The following is a 20,284-nucleotide window of genomic DNA, read 5'->3' on the forward strand; positions in this document are numbered from 1 at the left end:
GCGGATGAATAGGAGATGGAGACATCCCCCGTGTACAGACCGCTGGTGGACTTGGCAACAATGGAGGACAGGCCCATTATCCTCACCTATAGACTTGACAGGGCCACAATCACAGAGCTGTGTCCCCAATTGGAGCCTGACCTGATATCTGCTATCCATCACCCCACCGGGATCCCCCTCTTGTGCAAGTCCTATTTGTGCTCCATTTCTTGGCAACTGGCTCCTTCCAAGTGACAGTGGGCTCGGCAGCAGGAATGTCACAGCTAATGTTCTCAATAGTGCTGACCAGAATGTTGTCTGCCCTGATAAAACACATGCGCAGCTACATCGTTTTCCCCCCAGGTGGAGAATTTGGCCACAGTGAAAGCTGACTTTTATGCAATGGGACATATCCCCAACATAATTGGGGCTACTAATGGTACATATGTTGCATTTGTCCCCCCCCGTAGAAATGAACAGGTGATCAGAAATCGAAAGAGCTTTCACTCCATGAATGTGCAGATAGTGTGCCTGGCGGACCAGTGCATTTCCCATGTCAATGCTAAGTATCCTAGCACTGTGCATGATGCCTATATCCTGAGGAATAGCAGCATCCCATATGTGATGGCTCAACTCCAGAGGCACCGGTGTGGCTAATAGGTGAGCCCTGGTTCCCACACTGTGGATGTTGGTGTATGGATATGGTGTGGGCCCTAAGGGTTAGTGTGTTTCTAATAGATGTCCCTCGATATTTGCAGGTGACTCTAGTTACCCCAACCTCTCATCGCAACTGACCCCTGTGAGGAATCCCAGGACAAGGGCAGAGGAATGTTACAATGAGGCACATGGGCGAACAAGGCGAATAATAGAGAGGACATTCAGCCTCGTGAAAGCCAGGTTTCGGTGCCTCCATCTAACAGTTGGATCCCTGTGCTACTCACCAAAGAAGGTGTGCCAGATAATCGTGGCATGCTGCATGTTGCATAACCTTGCCTTGAGACGCCATGTGCTTTTTCTGCAGGAGGATGAGGCTGGAGATGCACGTGTGGCAGTAGTGGACCCTGTGGACAGTGAAGATGAGGAGGCAGAGGATGAGGATGAGGACAACGGAACAGCAATAATACGACAGTACTTCCAGTGACACACAGGTAAGACACTGTCACTTCACTTTGCATTGACAGTTTTGTATTTGACATTGTACATGGCAGGCAGATTCTCCCAATTCTATGGCCACTTACTGTACCCTCTGGCATTTCTATTTTCAGATATCTGTGCCCCACTCTGGCACCTGGTGTGTTGACTGCAGCCAACTACAGGTCATTCTTATATATATACATAACTGTACAGTTGTATTGCAGTGTTTAAATCTTGTTAAACGAATACATAGTTAAATCATTTGACATGCTCCATACTTGTTGGCTCCCTGGGCCTGTCCTCCCCCTGTCGCACAGCAGTCCTCCCAGCTTCCCTGTTGTCCTGTGCCTCTGTCCCCTGAACTGTGTGCCCACTGCCACTGACCCCAGGTCCCTCATCATCCTGTGTTTGTGGGGTTGCCTGGGGTCCCTGTAGTGGTGGACACACTGCTGATTGACGTGTCCTGGGGACAGAGGTATGGGCCTGCTAGGTGTGTGCTGTTGTGGTGTTTCCTGAGAGGGGGGGCTCTGTGGTGGTATGGGACTGTGCCTGGGTAACTGACTGTCCGGAGATCCCTGATGGGCCGGGTTGGTCATCCAGATCCAGGCGACCAGTGGTGCCATCATCACTGTGGGCCTCTTCCGTGGGGGGACTGGATGTTGCTGGCACCTCCTCTCTGGTGACGTTGGGTGGGGGACCTGTGGGGATGTAAATGCAGTGTTATTATTTCTGCGTGTGACATCTTGTGCATGGGTGTGTTGCCCTGTATGGTTGTGATTGCCCTGTCAGCTTTGCCTTCTGTGAGTAGTGACTTTGTGGACTAGGTGATTCTCTCTAATGTGCATGATTTAGTGATGGGTGTCCGTGCAGTTCTGTGATGGGGGTCCATGCATTGGTGGTGCATGCAGGGCTTAGTATTGGGATGGGTGGGTTGTGATGGTGGGGTATGTGTGAGCTGCTGAAGTGATGGGAGTGAGGTTAGGGGTGGGGGTTTGTGATGGTATGCAGGTGGGGGGGTGATAGTATTAGAGATTTGACTTACCAGAGTCCAGGCCTCCTGCTACTCCTGCCAGGCCCTCAGGGTGCATTATTGCCAAGACTTGCTCCTCCAATGTTGTTAGTTGTGGGGGAGGAGGTGGGGATCCACAGCCAGTCCTCTGTACTGCTATCTGGTGTCTTGCAACCACGGAACGCACCTTGCCCCGTAGGTCGTTCCACCTCTTCCTGATGTCGTCCCTTGTTCTGGGGTGCTGTCCCACGGCGTTGACCTTGTACACGATTCTCTGCCATAGCTCCATCTTCCTAGCAATGGATGTCTGCTGCACCTGTGATCCGAATAGCTGTGGCTCTACCCGGATGATTTCCTCCACCATGACCCTTAGCTCCTCCTCTGAGAACCTGAGGTGTCTTTGTGTTGCCATGGGTGTAGTGTGTGTGGTGTGTGTGAGGGTGTGTGGGGTGACGTGTTGTGGTGTGTGCTGTAAGGTGCGTGGATGGTGTATGGATGATGGTGTTCAGTGGCTCTGGTTCTGTGGGTGCTCTTGGTGTTTCTCTCTCTCAGTTGCCAATTTTTTTGAGTCGTAAAGGGTTGTGGGTAATGTGTGTGTGTGTGTGTTTTATAATGGTGTGGGTATGGTGGGAGTATGTGTGTCTGGTGTGTGTAGTTTGAATTGTCCAATGTGGTGTTGTTTTGTATGTGTGTGTATTTTGAGCGAGGCGGTATGTACTGCCAATGGTTTGCCGCGGTTGAATGTCCGCTCCGGTGATTCGTGGGTCATAATGCTGTGGGCGTAGTTCTGTTGACGTAACGGTATGGGTTTTGCTACCGCCAGTTTATCATTGACCTTTGGGCTGGCGGACTTGTGAGTGTGTCTGTATTGTGACGGATTGCTATGTGTGGGTCAAAATATGGGTAGAGGTAAACTGCTGCTGCGGCGGTGTGCTAGCGGCAGTCGGCATGGCAGTAAGCAGGACTTACTGCCAATGTCATAATGAGGGCCCTAGTCTCTCGACACTACAAGGTGTGTGATGCATACATAAAAATGACCTTTTTTTGGCACACGTGAGCAGTGCCTCAATCTTCTGATGATGATTGGAAAATATACGCAAGCTAGGAAGGGCACCCTCTATCTTGCCTTTATGGACCTCAGCTGTGCCTTCAACAAGGTAAATCGGTCCTTATTGTGGGAAAGGTTTAGTCAGTTAGGGATGGATCCTGATATTGTGGAGCTGCTTCGGTACCTCTACTCAGGATCGGTTGAAAATGTGAGGGTGGGGGCAAATGGGGAATGTTCAGAGACTTTTGGGCTCACCAAGGGTGTTCGCCAGGGGTGTGTGTTGGCCCCTACTCTGTTTCTCTTATATACTAATGGACTGTCTGATTTCATGGTGGAGCACTGTAGGGATGTCCCAAAGGTGAATGGCACTAGTGTCCCGGTACTGACATATGTGGATGATACGGTCCTTATGGCCCGCACTCTGAACAGTCTCCGAAAAGCTGTTAGAGCCTATGCATCTTATATGTCAGACTTGGGCCTAGAGATACATTTTAAGAAATCGCATTTTATGGTATGTGGTAAATCTCTGAGCAGGGTTGGGGAGCTAAATGTTGATGATCAAACTATCAGCAGGGTCAATGAATTCCCATATTTAGGGGTAATCTTTGACGATAAAGGCTCATGGAAACCTTCTATTGCTAGAAGGAGTATACTCTTCCATGCCTCAATTGGTGCTACTTTTGATTTTGCTGTAAGAGTAAGAAGCAAATCCATTAAGCCCCTGCTGGAAATCTATAGGCAAAAATGTCTCCCTGTTCTGTTGTATGGTGCAGCACTTTTGGGGTATATGGATACTGGAGTGCCCATTATTGAAGAAAATCATTTTTGCAGAAGACTATTGGGCGTTGGTCAAAATACCTCTGGTTTCTGCCTACATCTAGAACTAGATCTTGAGTGTGTGCAAGACACTATTCAGTTGGCTCCCCTTTTGTTATGGATTTCGATTTGGAGAAATGATTTTGCTATTTTTAATAGAGAGATTTTAAGGGATTGTTTGGCCTGTGATAATGTAAAATGCATTCCTTGGCTGATGTACATAAGAAAAGTGGCACAGGAGTTGGGGCGGCTGGATTTGTTTTACTCTCCAGAGGGTCTGACCAGCCAGGATAAGAATTGGGTGAAGGAGAATTCTTTAAGAATGCGGAGGGCTGAAAGAGAGAGAAAGGAATTAGGGAAACAATCGGTCAGGGATTTTATTATGTTAAAGATGGGGGTGGGTCCTGAGCCCTATCTCCTAGAAATAAATGACCTGAGGGAAAGGACTCCTATTACTCGATTCCGTTTGGGGGTCATTAGGAATAATCTCTGTTTCCCGTTAGGTCAGTATGGTGTAAAATCTATCAGACCGTGTCCCTGTGACGGGGTGTCCCAGCAGACCTTGTCCCATTTTACATTATTCTGTGTTTTTTATGCACCTTTTAGGAGACGTTTTTTATTACCCCCGCTGAGGCCAAAGGGATTTGTGCAATTTCGCCCTGCTTTTATGTGGCTGCAAATGGCCTCAGATACATTGGTATGGAGGGGTTTGGGATTGTTTTTGAAGGGAGCCATTACCTGGCATAATAACCTAGAGTTTTTTTAAGGGATGTTTTAGATTATTATTCTTGAAAATGACGTCCTGACCTGCTTTAAAATTATGATTATGCTGATTTTACTGTTTTATTGATATTATGGTTATTTATTGTTGTCTATGTAATTTAAGGGTTGAATTATTTCATACCGAATAAAGTTCTTGAAGACCTTTTGTTTTGAATGTTGACCCTTTGCATTGAATATTTACATTCCCTGCTCCAAACTTTACCTCTATGGGTGGTGGCCCATCCATATAGGGCAACATGTAAGTCTGAGGCAGACATCTGGCCGGAGGGAGGGAACTAAAGCTGGCTTGGCTTGCCCACTTTTATGAGTTTTTGCCTTGTACGTCAGGGAAGAATCCGGTGAGTGTTTTATTTCTTACTTCCCCTTAGTAAATCTGCTAGAGATTAGAAGCGTCACGAAGATCTATCTAGACTGGTCATTTCAGGCTAGAGATAACCAAAATAAAGTTTTGGGGTTTTTTTCGATTAAAAATCAGGAGTCTCCAATCTGAAACAGGTATATTAGCATGCATGCACACTGGTGCCAGTTTGCATGCAGAGCGGATTTTCGCGCAGTGGAGGAATATGAGGGATGGTGTGAGGTGCTTGGCTCTTCCAAGGCAGATAAATGGACATATAGGAAGTAAATACACGCAGCCATGGCCTTGGGCTCCTGCCCAGCAAAGAATGTAAGCGCCGCTTAGTCCTCGTAACTGTATAAAAAATCAACCTCTCACTTTCAGACCGAAGGGACAAAATCGTTCACGTCAGCGCACCTTACGTCCGCGGCGCTCGGTCACACAGCGAAGTCAACTGAGTCTGCGTCACGCTCCTCCTACCAGTGGGGCTCGATTCTACAAAACGTTCTCATTCATCTCTACAAAGGCGAACAAGATGGTGAGTAGCTGCTGTTTCTTTGAGACTCAGGGCCGGCGTTGTGTAATATAATACCTGGTATTACACTCCAGTTCATGTACCCCTTGGCTTGCCCTTTGTCTGTCTTCGGGATTCCTCCCACGTTCGGAGCTTCGTGCTCCTCAGCGACGCTACTTGTCATAGAGAGAGCTCTTGCCAGTGTCTGCCTCTCACCGACCGGGATGTCCCTTAGTTTTCCATTAACCGCCCCCTTCGGATTAAACAGTCACAACAGTTATTCGCCGAGCCGAGTTGCTTCTAGTGTAGTGTCTTGTTTGATTAACTTTAAGTAAATATTCACTGCAGGATAAGTAATGGAAAAGCACCGAGGTAAAGCATTGTTTAAAAATTGTTTATTCAGCGCTCCGCAGCCTAGATATGTTCACCACTGACAACTTATTTCTACATCCTTGGGGACGAATTAACAACCAGCGGCGGCCTCAGTTCCAAACAAGCATTTGCAATGCAACGGGTCTCGCATTTCTCCGAGTTAGAGCTATTAGCAGTTGTAAACTCCCAACCGGACTTTTCATGCCTCATTAAATGGGAAAAAAAGAGCGCAATCGCGTTGCTACAGTTCACTCGTGGTGAAACCTATCGTAAAAAGTGCAATTATCTACGTAACTGGCAAAAGTGCAATTAACTATGTAGCAGGTTGATGTCATGCAAAGCGCTCGACCTCTGCGAGATCGCACTGCGAAAAAAGAAGTCCACAAACTGGACAGAAAACAGCGAGCCTCTTATGGTTTCAGTACTCGGTCGCTGTGCTCGAGGAGGGGTAACCACCGGAAAAGGCATGACGTATGCATGCTTTCCACTAATGAAAGCAAGCAGATTTTAAAAGACAAGCCCACGAACCAATTGAAGACACTGATGTGACATGGACAGGGCTCCAAATCCTTTTCTAACTACTACAGCGTCTCCTAAGCGCATGCTAGCGCAGGCTCGACCCTAAAAAGTGGTAGGGCAGCATAGGGGGGAGAGGGAGACAGCACGGGGTCGAAAAAAACAAAAAACACTTATCTGCTGGCCGCTGCCTCACTGCTTTTCTGCACCTCTTCTCACGACTCCTGGTACTCCAGAGCAAGCCTACCAGCCCCAAACTCCAATCCTAATGTTGCTCTGATGCTGGTAATACTATTTACCAGATTGAGAGCAACTGTGTGATTGGCCTGAGCCGTCTGGTTTGACGCTCAGTCAGGCTCTGGGACCCTGTGGTTGGTCTCTGCCTGACAATGCACCACAGCTCAGGTGGCGAGTTTTAAGTGCGCCTGTCGGTTTGGCCGTCCTTAGACGGCCGGCCAAACCAACATGTACACTTGCAGCGGTGCCCACCACTCCCCATGCTGCAGCTGCTATCATCAGGATGACTTGACACCTCCCCACCCTTGACTCAACACAGCAAGGAAAAATAAAATGATGATAACCTGCGTTATAATATCATCTTACTGTTCATGTTTTCACTGCTGAGAAGTGAGGCGACATTCCTCTGCCTTAACGGAGTAGCCGCTGCTGTAAGCAACAACTCTTTTTTTTTTTCCTTTTGAGATTTTATTTATTCGCCTTTAAACATGTCAGAACAAGCAGTACAATGGCCTCAACAGAAGACCTAAGAGATATGATACAGCAAATGAACAATAACAACCCCATCTGGGGGAGGGGCGAGAACCACAGTCAACCACACCCATGTCAACCCGGTACTGGCGCACCAGAATGAAGGAGGGGCAAGGTGAAGCTACAATTTCCATTCAACATGCTCTACCCTGAAGTACACATCCACTATACTCCCAGGTAGCTATTGACTAGCACAGGTCAAAGAGAAGCAACAACTCTAAAGAAGCCAGTATATGATTTCAATTGATGGAGTCAGCCAGGCAGTTCAGTGCTGCCAATGTTAATGTACAAAATTAATAGATTTGGAGCAATATCATGAATAAAGATCAATAGATGAAAGACTGTCGGGCTCTGGAAGGGGTGTCCTGCAAGATATCCCACAGATAGGGCTGAAGTGGGAAACTGAACGTTGGTGGTATCTGGACAAACAAATAGCGTTCTGAATAACAGCAATATAATATGGGCAGGGTAACTTGGGGTCTTTGTGACTTGATAGAATTTTGCAGTACACTCCCATTATGTACGAAGGGTAGGATAGCAGGTGTCCCTATTGTTTCTGCCCCGATGTCTGTACGCGCTACAGAATATCCTATGAGATATTCCAGGGTGTACATGTTAAGAGCTAGACAGCGTATTGGTCTGCCTGGTTTGGACAGGGAAAAGGAACAAAGTTCAATTAGAGACATTAACAAGCATTGGTAAATTAATTAGGTTTCACCTATGTGATTAATAATATTTTTTATTTTTGTAAACCAAAAAATTTACACTTATGTGAATGAGGCATTAATCCAGGCACGTAACTGCTAGAGACCTTAACCAGGTTTTGTACTAATGTGCAAACTATGTATATTATTCTACATGTCTTTGGCAAGAGAGGGAGAGAGACACAGACAGGGAGGGTGGAAAGAGCAAGGATGAGGAAGAAGGAAAGAGTGTTAGAGAGGTGCACTGGAAGAGACTAGATGGGCAGATCTTGCTGCAGGTCAGGATGGAGATGTGTTTTCAGGACTGTGGGTACTGGTGCTGGAAGAGCGTCGATGACTGCATGCCAGAGTTGCAATCCATGGCAGGGGCTGTGTTGGGGGGAGGGTGGCCCTCAGTTTTAATGGGAGCTGGTCCTGCAGGCAGAGTTGATATGCATTGGTGGAGCTAAGCGTGGCTGCTAGTGCTTTGACAGTGCTGTAGGTAGTGGTATTGATATGGTAGGCTTTGCTTTCAGGGCCTTTTCTGTGTATCATGGGGTGCGATTGCTGCTTCTGGGCACACTACTGCGGTAGAGGGAGCAGCGTGGGTGTGTGACTGTGGGATTGGGGTATGCTGGATGCCAGTGGAGGTAGTAATCATGGTTTGGCCTTGGTGTCCCAGTGTCTGCTGTACTTTAGGGAGAGTGCTTGCTGAAGTGGGGGAAGGCGAAGCAAGGGTCAGAGTTTGCAGAATTAAGTGTATATTTACAAGTCCCTTTACCCACAGAGGTCTTTGTGGTGGTTTTCCCAGTATGATTGTGTTTTGTTTTATGGGCTGCATTACCAAAATAGCCTTTCACTTTACAGGGCGAATGCTGTGTATGGCAAGTGACTAGGTTTCAGTGGGAGGTGCAGGCCCACATAGCGTCCAGTTGTTAAGTTGCTTGCACCTTGATGAGACTGCATTAACTCTTCTTGGAACAGAGGTGAAACCCTGTGCGGATCTCCCCACGCTGTCATTTATGCTTAAAATCCATCCGCTTACAGTGGAGCTATCCAAAAAAAAAAGCCATGTCACAATGCAGTCGGTCACTTAAGCTTTCCATCACCTGTTTTCCAAAGGAAATAACTTTGCTTGCTTGTTGAGCTCGGAGATTGCATGCTGCAGCGTTGAGCGTTAGGTAGAAACTAGTTATCGCCAACTGCTCAGAATAGAGTACAACTGAAGTGTTGTGAATTCCCTTTGCCTCCAAGACCTTTTGAGTGGGAGTACCGGGGGCAGGGTTTAGGGCTGAAGCGAGGCTTGGTGAATGATGTTTTCCAAGCCTTGTGGAACAAATGAAAGTTACGTCCATCTAGAAAGCGGATCCTTCCCAAAAAAAACAAAAAAATCACAATGCAATCTGTCACTCAAGCTTTCCATCCCCTGTTTTCCAAAGAGCCATGTGCTCATCAGAAAGTAAAAAAACAAGCACAGGGCAAGAGCTGTGCAGGCAAAAGTTTAAAAAAAAGATCCACAAAGCAGATGTACACAGTACTTGGCTGAAGGGAGACAGTTAAGAAGATAAACACGCAGAGGAACAAGAGGAAATAGTATGCTACAGCCAATTGAAACAGAGGAAAAGTAAGTGGCAAGCACATGAACCAATAAAAAGCGAGGGCAGGATGTAAGCCCCTTTTAAGATTTATATTAAATACAATAGATTTCACGAGCGCCCCACCTACCTCATGCAGACTGCATTGCAGGCTGCATGTCTTGGTGCAGCTAAAAGTGAAAATACAACATGGCACACAGTCTCTGTGCCATGTCTTCTAACACTGCATGCAACATATGTAATTCCCCCCCTCCCCCACAGCAGGCATTACAGCCCTAAGGCAGGGTGCATTATATTACATGTGACGATATATGTGCAAGAGCAGATATGCCCCTGCCCTTTCTTTGTCAATTCTTAGACATAGTAAGTGGTCAGGGAACCCATTTTAATTGCATGCGCTAGACATTGGTCAATACTAGTTCCTCAGCTACATGATAGCATCACTGAAAATAGGGATGTTTGGTATCAAACATCTCGTATCAATAAACCCACTCTGATTCCAGTTATGGATTTATTAATACACGGACTCAGAGGGCTCCATAGAGGTGCCCCTGTAAACCTGTGTGCTGCCTGAGTAGTTTTAACTAGTTTGCCACCAACAGACAAGTTTCAGACCCCCATGGGTGAGAGCCTGTGCTCTCGGGCAGTCAGGAGCAAAGCTTGCTCTGGCAGGGGTGTTAACACACCCGCCCAGACAGGATGACCTTTGAATCTCCATTTCAAGGTAGAAGGCTTCAAAGAGCCCACTGCCAAGGCTATGCAGATCTGACTTCCCTCAGAAGGGAGAGGCTGACCCCTCTACTCCAGGGCCCATTTGGCATCTGAGCAGGGGGGAGGAATAGTAGTCAGAGAGGTGTGTCCACCCTAAGGTCAGTTCCACCCCAAAGGTGAGCTACTTGATGTGGACACAAATATAAAAGTCTGCCATCTTGGTGATGGCAGAACTAGGAACTCTGGGACAGGGTTATGCCCCACTTCCCACAGAAAGTAGTCATATAGTGGGTGTAGTGATCCAAGGAGTAAGTAGCCCATTGTCTACTACCCTACACTTCCCTTAAGGCCCTAAATTCAGTATTTAGGGGAGACCTGGCACCAGGAAATCAGATTCTGCCGACCTGAAAAAAAGCCAGACCCTGAAGAGTCGCAAAAGTAAGAATAGAAGACCAGCAGCAGACTAGGCCGTAGCCCCGCCAGCCTGCCTACTGTCCTCGACAGTTCCACAAAGATGACTTGTCCTGCACCTGTCTGTGCCTCCAAAAGCCTGGGAGGACTGTCAGCCTTCAACCAAGACCCTGGAACTCCAGTGGAGTAGCAGAGCTGCTCCCCTGGATCCTGCAGGAACCACAGAAGAACTGTGAGGACTCCGGACTGCCAAAACCTGACACCGGAAAGCACCACAGCACCAGTGTCCCTAGCCCGATTTGAACTGGGTTAACTGTGCAAAAGTGGTCCCCCAGGCCACCAGTCCCTGCTTGCAGCCTCTTTCTGACCCGACTGATCGTCATTGAAGTGAATGGGACACCTGACACTATAACAGAACTCTGCACCTGGACGCCCCAGAGCCCCCGAGGTGATCTGTTGGTGTGGTCTTGGACTCTGCCCCATACTCCCCTCAAGCCCACATGAACATGTCCTGTAAGTTGCTGTCAAGTACCTGTATGCAGTATCTGTTCCCTCCACATAGGATGACATTAGGGAACTCAAGGCTGAAAAGCGCCTCTGCACCCGGACGCCCACTGCCTCCCGAAGTGACCTGTTGGTGCTGCTTTGGACCTTGCCTTATACTTACCTTAACTCCAGAAGAACAGCGTTGTAATTCATTGCTAAGTGCCCAAATGCAGTATATGTTCCTTTTCCCATCGGATAACATTAAGGCATTCAACGATGAAAAGCATCTCTGCACCTGGATGCCCCAGTGCCTCCTGAAGTGACCTGTTGGTGCTGCCTTGGACCTTGCCCTAAACTTACCTTAACTCCAGAAGATCAGTCCTGTTTGTTGTTACTAAGTCCCCAAATGCAGTATATGTTCCTTTTCCCATTGGAAAGTATTAGGGAATCAATGCTGAATAGCACCTCTGCACCAGGACACCTCAGTGCCTCCAGAAGTGACCTGTTAGTGCTGCATTGGACCTCGTCCTATACGCACCTTAACTCCAGAAGATTTGTCCTGAAAGTCATTGCTAAGTGCCTGAATGCAGTACGCTTCTTTTCCAGTAGAACAACATTAGGGTACCCAAAGCTGAAACGCACCTCTGCACCTGGATGCCCCAGAGCCAACTGAGGTGACCTGTTGGTGCTGCCTTGGACCCTGCCTCATACTTACCTTAAGTCCGTAAGATTGGTCCTGTAAGTCGCTGTAAAGTACCTGTATGCAGTATATGCCTTTCCTCCATAGGATATCATTACCACATCAGAAATTGCACTGGTGATTTTTCACACCTGTAAAAATTCATAACTCAAAACGACTTACCTGATTGTGATGATCTTGGTACCTAAAATTATATAAAGATAAGTGTTATTTTTATAAATTGACGTGGATCTCCTTATTTAGTCATGTGTATCATTTATTGACTGTGTGCATGCAGTGGATGTCCAACACGCTTCTCTGACAAGCCTAAGGCTGCTCGACCGAACTACCCCCTAAAAGAGCAGCTTGGGATTGCTAGAGCAAGCCCCTGTCCACTCATTAGGGAATACCTGGACTCTTAGAACAGTATACCTAATATTGGTATACTATATAAAGAGCCAGTTTCCTACAGTGGACAAGTGCCAAAACCCATTTGGGGTGCCAGTGGGCAAAAAGTGATTACTGGGCCACAACTGTGGTGGTGGAGGATTTTTAACACTGCTGTCCCTGGAGCTGACCAACTATGGCACTGCAGACTGAACATCATTACGCTCTATCTGTGCTTGACCTTCAGAATAGTAGCAAGGAGTCCAAGGCTTGCCATTGAGGTAGTGTGGGAGTAGGTGGGGGTGGGATTCAGTTGTCTATTCACAAAGGTAAATCCATAAGTGTAAATTTTACCGTAAGTACATTTACTCTTACACTTTTGAGTAACTTTACTATTTTGTCTCTTTACTGTTTATGAGTGTAAAGTTACAAAAAAGTGTAGCGTATATAGGGGATGGAGTCAGCAAAAAAAACAAATACAACCGTAAGGTTATTACTAGTACTGACTTTACAATCGTATATGGTATTCTGCACACTTGGCAGATACACAGTCGGGGTGGAAACCTATGTATGGTAAACTATACGGAATAGTGTTAAAAATGATTAAGCTTATAAAAAAAAAATCAACATTTGTATGTTAAACATTAATATTAATTTTATATTTATTTGAAATTCTGAACAGTAGAAAGCATGTTACATCATTAATAACTTAATTTAAAATAGAGAAAATAATTATTTAGGATATACGAAATTAAAAAACAGTTATTTTTCTGAAGTTTAAATCAGGAAAAAAAAGTCCCACCTAACATAAAAAATTATACATTTATTATTATGTATTAAAAGTGATGTACAGAATTATTTAAAATAATGTAATTCTTTTTAATATTAATCTAACATTATTTTTTAAAAGTTAAAAAGGTATTAAAATATTTGAACATATGCAAAATGTGTTTTAATTATGGATAATGTTTAAATACTAAATTAAACGTATTTATATTTTTAAATAGTTGAAATCATTTAATTTATTTTAACATTAATTCCAATGGGCTTTTATTTAATTTAAAGTCACTACCTGCATTATTTTCTCAAAGGACAGTTTGCAGTACCACTGGTTTGCCATGTGCGGTGTTTGCCTTACTCCAGGTGGAGGTGGAATGCATTTACAACTGTTTTAGGCCCTTTAAGTCTGTACTAACTATAGGAGGGCAGTTTGTTCATAGCAATGGGTTCATTTTTTTGTGGGTAGGTGCATGTCCCTCTCTACAACCCTCTCTGAGTCCCCCCCAATCCTCCCTTAAGCCCTCCTCATTAGTAGTAAGTATTCTCCATTTTCCAGCAACTCCCCTCTGTCTCTCCCATATTTACTACTAACATGCATATGTGCAAATGCAGAGGTCTCTGCAGTAGGAAAGGAACTCTTCACACAGAAAAGATAGGAGAGGCAGTGGCATAGACCTGAGACATAGGTATGTGAATAGTATTTTGTAGTATGTTATTAGCACTATTGTAATACTACTAAATGTACTACCAAATGTGGTTTACAAATAGGCCACTCAGAGCTCAATAGATACCAAAAAGCATGCATTAGTGATTGTCGATCCAGTGTTTATCTTGTGTAAAAGAAGTACTTAATTAAACCACAGCAAAATACCACACAAGGTAACATGGGCACAAGGTAAATGCTACAGTTTCAGAATAATCTCACAGTTGCATGCTCACTGTGATTAGGGTAGCAGACTTCTGTGATTGTGGCCCATAAGGCAATTCTTCAATGCCCCAAACACTGGCACCCCCAATTGTAGCTTTTTCTGAAGCAAAAAGAGGCTCAGTGTCTTGTCAGTACAAGTTCAGATGTGCCATAGGCACTTGAGTATAGTGGCCGCGAGGCCCCCAGAGCAAGTCCTCGCCCTGAAATGTCTGTCCAGCAGCCAAATCCGGGAGCTCCATGGAGATTGTAGCTAGTCAACACTGGGGTAACAGCCACAAAACAAAAGCTCCTCTTTCAAACAAGAGCCCACCCTCTGGTGCCACAGATTCATCAGTCTTAGACCCACTGGCTAAGACTGAAGAATCTGTGACTGAAGGCCTGCTGGCAGAGCCAACACAGAATGGCAGTTGTTAGACACAGTCTTCAGAGGTTGCAGATGCAGTCATGCTCTCTCCTCCTTGGTTGGTGCAGCGCACCTGTTATGGGTTTGGCAGTGATTAGGTAGAAGGGAGGCCCATTCCAACACTCATGTTGGTTTGTCTGTTGCTTCTGCTCCCTCTTGGGCACAGAATGCCTATGGTGATTTAACAGTGATTAGGGAGGCAGGAAGACACACTTTAGCCCAACAATCATCTCCTGCATTGCTCCAATGGTAGTCCGAACATCTAGGTTGTCACTTCCACTTGGGCACAGCTTCTGGTCTCCTCTGGGCAGTCTTCTCCGCAGTGGTAGCTTCCATTTAGCAGGCCAGTCAAACTCTAGCTCTGAGCCATTGCCACAGCTTCTCCAGTACCTCTTGCAGATTTTCCATGTGATGTCTTTTCATCCCGGGAGACTCACTGTCAGAAAGACCAGACCTAGATCTCAGGAATTCCTCTGTGGGGTACCACCTCTATGTTGAGAGCAATCTGGAAGGTTCAATTTAACCTTGTAGTCACAGTGTTGACAGAGAATGTTGATTCCGCTTTGAGGGACCTGGATTCAGTCCAAGCCAGCTCCCTATCTTAGTATATTGCTCCTCTGCATATGAGATACAGTTTTTGTTTCAGGTGATGGTATCCACAGCAGGCAGCGATGAGGGATGTCAAACTGGAGCATCCAAAACTTGAACATACACAAGTTTGTTCAATTGAAGCATTTGCACCTCGTAGCCATCTGTCTTTGGGAGTAGCGCTTCTGTGAGCGTCATTCCTTCTGCATTAAAAAAATGACCACTACCAAAATGTCCCTGCTGCCTTTGTCTCCTTCCGCACACACCTTACGATCTGATGCTGAACCTGTAGAAGGCTGGTCTGGTTTGTAGTGGGTACCTAAGGTACTTACACCTTATACCAGGTCCAGCTATCCCTTGTTAGTGAAATGTAGTCAGTGTCTAGAAGCCAGGCTCTCTAGGGATAGTGTGGATGAGCAGCCAAGGCCTAACTATGAGACATGCAAAGCTCATGCAATACCACTGTAGTCACACAGTACTCACACACATGAAAGAAAATACTCAGTGTTACAAAAATAAAGGTACTTTATTTTGGTGACACAATTGCCAAAAATACCATAGAGACTATACCCCCTTAGGAGGTAAATAATACACAAATTATATACACTAATATGCAGAAATGTGCATGAAAACAGTTAGAGAACAGTGACAATCACAATAGTTAGAAAAGGGCCTAGGGGGAACACAAAACATATACTAAGAAAGTGGAATGCGAAAGTCAGTTTCCCACCTAGGCAAGTTTAGTGTATAGAGGGGCGCTGGGAGTATTAGAAAATACCAAAGGTAAGTAAAAGAACCCACCCCAGAGCCCAAGAAAGCAGGAGTAAATCACAGTAACTGTCCTAGAACACACAAGAACACGAGAAAGAAGTTTATGCAAGAACCTGAAGAGACTGCAAGACACCAACAATGGATTCCTGGCCCTGAAGACCTGTGAAAGAAGGTGACCAAGTCCAAGAAGCACCGAAAAGTCCAGGGAGAACAGGAGCCCCTGCTAACCCGGATGAAGGTGCAAAAGAAGAACCACTGGTGAAGAACAGCGTTCCTGGTTGGTGCAGATGATGTCGCACGCCAGATGGATGATTGCAGTCTGGTTTGCGTCTCTGGATTCCACCATCAAGCCTTGGCACATGCAAAGCTCGCGGTTAGCTGAAAATGGCGCTGCACGGGACCAGGAGGAACCTGGTGGACTCTATCCAGAAGGAGGAGTTAGAGGGGGCTCCCAGCAGCTCAGAAATACCTCAGAAGACCAGGCAGCATGCACAGGAGTTGCACAGCACGGGGACAAAGAAGGTGCAAAAGGAGGCCCACGCAGCACTACATAAAGGGATCCCACGCTGCCAGAGAACCACGCAGGAAGCTTTGTATCACAGGATAGAGTGCTGGGGGCTGGAGCTGCACGGTGCATGAGGAACTTCGTGGAAGGATGCCAACAAGCTTGGCAACTGCAAAACACGCAGTGCACTGGGAGTACTGTCTTGCATGGGGTGGCAAGCTCTTACCTCCACCAAAGTTGGACAGTTCGACGTCAGGACCATCGGGACCACTTCAGCCCACCACCTGTGTTGCTGGATCCATGCACTTCTTTAGGAGAGGGGACCCAAGCCACCGTTAGTCGCTGCAGAGGGGTGCCCGCTGAAGCGGGCACGTGACTCCTTCACTTCAAGGGAGATTCCTTCGTTCTTCTGGTGCAGGCTGAAGACAGGCAGTCCTCAGAAGATGCACAACCTGGATACAGTTGCAGTTGCTGGCAGGAGCAGAAGTCATCTTAGCTTCTTTGTTGCAGTTTGGAGAGTTCCTGGAGGGTCCAGATGCCTTTTGTTTGGTAAGAAAGTGAAGTAAAGGATGCAGAGGATTCCTGCTGGAGTCTTGCAATCCGAATCTGAAGAACAACCCAAGAGAGAGACCATAAATATCCCTCAGAGGGGGATTAGTCAGCTACACATGTAAGCACCGCTCTGCGGAGGGCTCTGACATCACCTGCTGGTATTGGCCACTTAGATGCTCCCAGAGTGCCCTGCCAACTTGGAATCAAAGATGGCAAAACACAGGGACACTCTGGGGAGCTGTGGGCACCAGCTCTGGGTGATGATGGACAGGGGAGTGGTCACTTCCCTTTCCTTTGTCCAGGGTCCTGAACCATTGTAGTCTGGATTATGCAAAGAGGGCACCATCTGTGCCCTTCAAAGCATTTCCAGAGGCTCTGGGAGGCTACCTCTCCCATGTCTGTAACACCTAATTCCAAAGGGAGAGGGTGTAACCCCTCTCCCCCAAAGGCAATTCTTGGTTCTGCCTTCCTGGGCTTGAGCTGCTTGAGCAACAGGAGGGTAAAAACTTGTCTGAGAGGTGGCAGCAGCTGGGGCTGCCTGGAAAACCTCAGAAGGCTGAAACAGCAGTACTGGGAGTCCTGTAAGGAGCCCCGAGAGTGCATGGAATCATACAACCAGTGCTTGCAAAAGCCCTAGGGTATGATTCCAACATGTTTGATAATAAACATGGCCATATTCGGAGTTACCATTGTGAAGCTGTACATAGATAGTGACCTGTGTCCAGTGCATGCGTAAAATGGCATCACCGCACTCGCGAGGTCTGGGAAAATGGTCCTGGACGTCGTGGGGGCACATCTGCTAGTGCAGGGATGCACTCACACTCAGGTACTTTGCACCCAGCATTCATGGCTAGAAGGCCTGCAATATGTGTGACTTATAAGTGACCTGGTGCAGTGTATATGGCAGTGAAAGGGTGCGTGCACCATTTCACACAGGCTGCAATGGCAGTCCTGTAGAAGCATTTGCATGGACTCCCTATGGGTGGCACAGGAAATGCTGCAGCCCATAGGGTCCCCTGGAGTCCCAGTGCTCTGGATACCTAGTTACCATATACTAGGGACTTATAAGGGGGGACCAGTATGCCAATTATGAGTGGAATACTGTGTTAACAGAATCCAACAACAAAATTTAGAGAGAGAAAGCATAACTACTGGGGTTATGGTTAGCAGGATCCCAGTAGACACAGTCAAGCACACTGACAAACAGGCCAACAATGGGGGTAACCATGCTAGAAAGAGGTTACTTTCCTACAGAACGCAAAGCTCAGAAATGTCAGCAACATATTCTGTGGAGGCTGTCCCTTGGCTTCCATCTTTTGTCATTCTTTATCAAGGGTAATTCAAAATCAGTCTCACTGGAGTTGCAGTCAGACACTTACATTCAACATAGTCACGTTATCCTTCTCAATAAATACCCCCCATGCACACACCTCTCTCTTAAAGAGGTCAGCACAGGGTTCAGGCCCATTACGGTAGATGAAATTTACCTCAGTGAAGCCTGCCATCATCTCAAGCCTGTTCTTTACTACCCATAAGAAAAACAGAATGCTAACTTCACATTTTTATGCAAACAAGTGTACGAGGCACCAACTACAGTAATTATAAAAGTCCAGTTTGCAGTTTCTTCATTGATCTCTGGAATTTATTATTCAGCTTTAGTATTGCATGGCACAATGTACATAATGTATCTAAATGCAGGTAGTTAAACAGTGTGACAAAAATTATTTCAAGGTGCTATCACATAAGAAAATACCCTCATCAAAATTACAGATTCCACTGTTAGTGTTATATGTTTAAACCACAATATGGTCTATTATCAAACAGTGTAAAATAGATTATTTGAAGCGTTGTCACCTAATTGGTACAATGACCAATATATCAGACCCACGATACAACCAACACATGTTTCACAATGCCTGGTCTCTTTTCCAAAAATAAAGATTACAACACCAAGAACAATATAAAGAGTATACAAGGAAAACTTGGAGAGAATCATATGTGAGCAGCATGTCTATATTTCATAATACACATCCAGTTTCAAAGATAACTTAGTGACCTGATTTTCTCTGAGATTATATTGTCCTAGATGAATTACTAATTGCTAAATTAATATATTGAATGGAGAGAGCTGAGGTCCAAATAGGGTAAATGAGTTTACCTTTTGTCTAACCGTGGTAAGATGGCTTAAAAGGTATCAAACATTTTCATTATTAGCAATAAAAATATGTCATTATTACATTGTATATTGTCCTAAATATTGTACAAGGTACTGGGGCTGTTAGAGTATTTCTTTGCTCTTAAGGGAGTAAGGTCAGACAGCCCAGTCTGTTCAAAATCAGCAGTTGGGCTGATGATGTCATACGATAAAAAATATATTTGTAGTTCATACAACAAGACAGTCTTCAAAGATTATGGAGATTTTTCTGTTCTACAACAATATCAACAGGGTTTTCAGTTATCTGAACCATTTGGATCAAATGACTGTCATCAAGATGGGAATAAGCAATTGTATTGCTGTTGCCCTACCAAAAGTTGGAGCGAGAATTGTGGTGGTCATACAGCAGGATGTTGTCAATAATGGAGGTTCCGCGCTTCTAAAAATAGTTTGTCAAAGATATTCAGTAATAATAATCCATGCTACTAATCTGATTAGCAGGAAATCAATGGTAGAGCCAAGCTGGGTAAAGGGAAGTGTCAAAACTAGGTAAGTACCATAGGGACACTATGTCAAGTGAAATAGGTATCACAATAACAGTTACATCAAAAGTGATTGTAAGATGAATTATGATACAAGATTCAGTCAATAGATCATATAGGGCCTCACCAAAAAACGAACAAATTGGTGGTTATATTGAGAAGATTCATATGCGAATATCTACCACAGATGATGGAAAGAAGATAAATAAAGGGAAACCATAAACCCAGTTGTTGAGTGCGAAGTGAGTAAAATGTGAAGACAAAATACCTAATAATGGCCTATTGGTTCCTCAAACAAACTGAACAATCAGTGGGCACCCGAAAAAATCCAAAGCGTGAGAAACAAGTTATACTCCATATTAAATGGTTGGGTGTAGCTGCTGATTGGACTGTAACTTAGAAGGTAGATCAGAAGAAATAGTGTTAACTCGCAAGTTTCAGGAAATGGGTCACAAGTGTGCTCCCACGGTCCAAAGGCAAACATTCCAAGTGATGGAAATCTCATATGAAGAAATACAGATTTGATTAATAACAGAGTACAGCCGTTTGGGAGTGGAACTAAACACAGAAGCGTATCCAAATTGAAAACATGAAAAACTCATGATGAGGTCTGGAAAAGATAAGCTATAGAGAGCGCTAAGTACGACCCTTCAGTATGAATACTGAGGGTAGGAATAGCATGACAGGACTTGCCAACAGAATAAGAGGAGATCATGTGTGGATCTGAGTGACTTTGTAGTCCTGCTGTGGCCATTTAAATAGTAATCGGTTGTAGGAAAAATGCAGTGCAAAATGGCAGTCAGACTTTCAGGGGGCTTGGCCCTCCTGATAG

The 20,284-nt window shown here is 45.5% G+C and overlaps 1 long non-coding RNA gene across 1 annotated transcript in view; it reads left to right on the top strand.

The window, feature by feature from the left end:
* The first annotated feature begins 5,514 nt into the window (after window positions 1–5,514).
* The window catches only part of LOC138266675 (uncharacterized), a 112,150-nt gene continuing 97,380 nt past the window's right edge, over window positions 5,515–20,284 (top strand). The window contains exon 1 of the long non-coding RNA XR_011199611.1: window positions 5,515–5,644. This is a non-coding gene — a long non-coding RNA (uncharacterized lncRNA). The remainder of the gene's footprint in view (window positions 5,645–20,284) is intronic.

This window comes from Pleurodeles waltl, chromosome 11, assembly GCF_031143425.1.
Source record: "Pleurodeles waltl isolate 20211129_DDA chromosome 11, aPleWal1.hap1.20221129, whole genome shotgun sequence".
In the NCBI taxonomy this organism is placed as follows: domain Eukaryota; kingdom Metazoa; phylum Chordata; class Amphibia; order Caudata; family Salamandridae; genus Pleurodeles; species Pleurodeles waltl.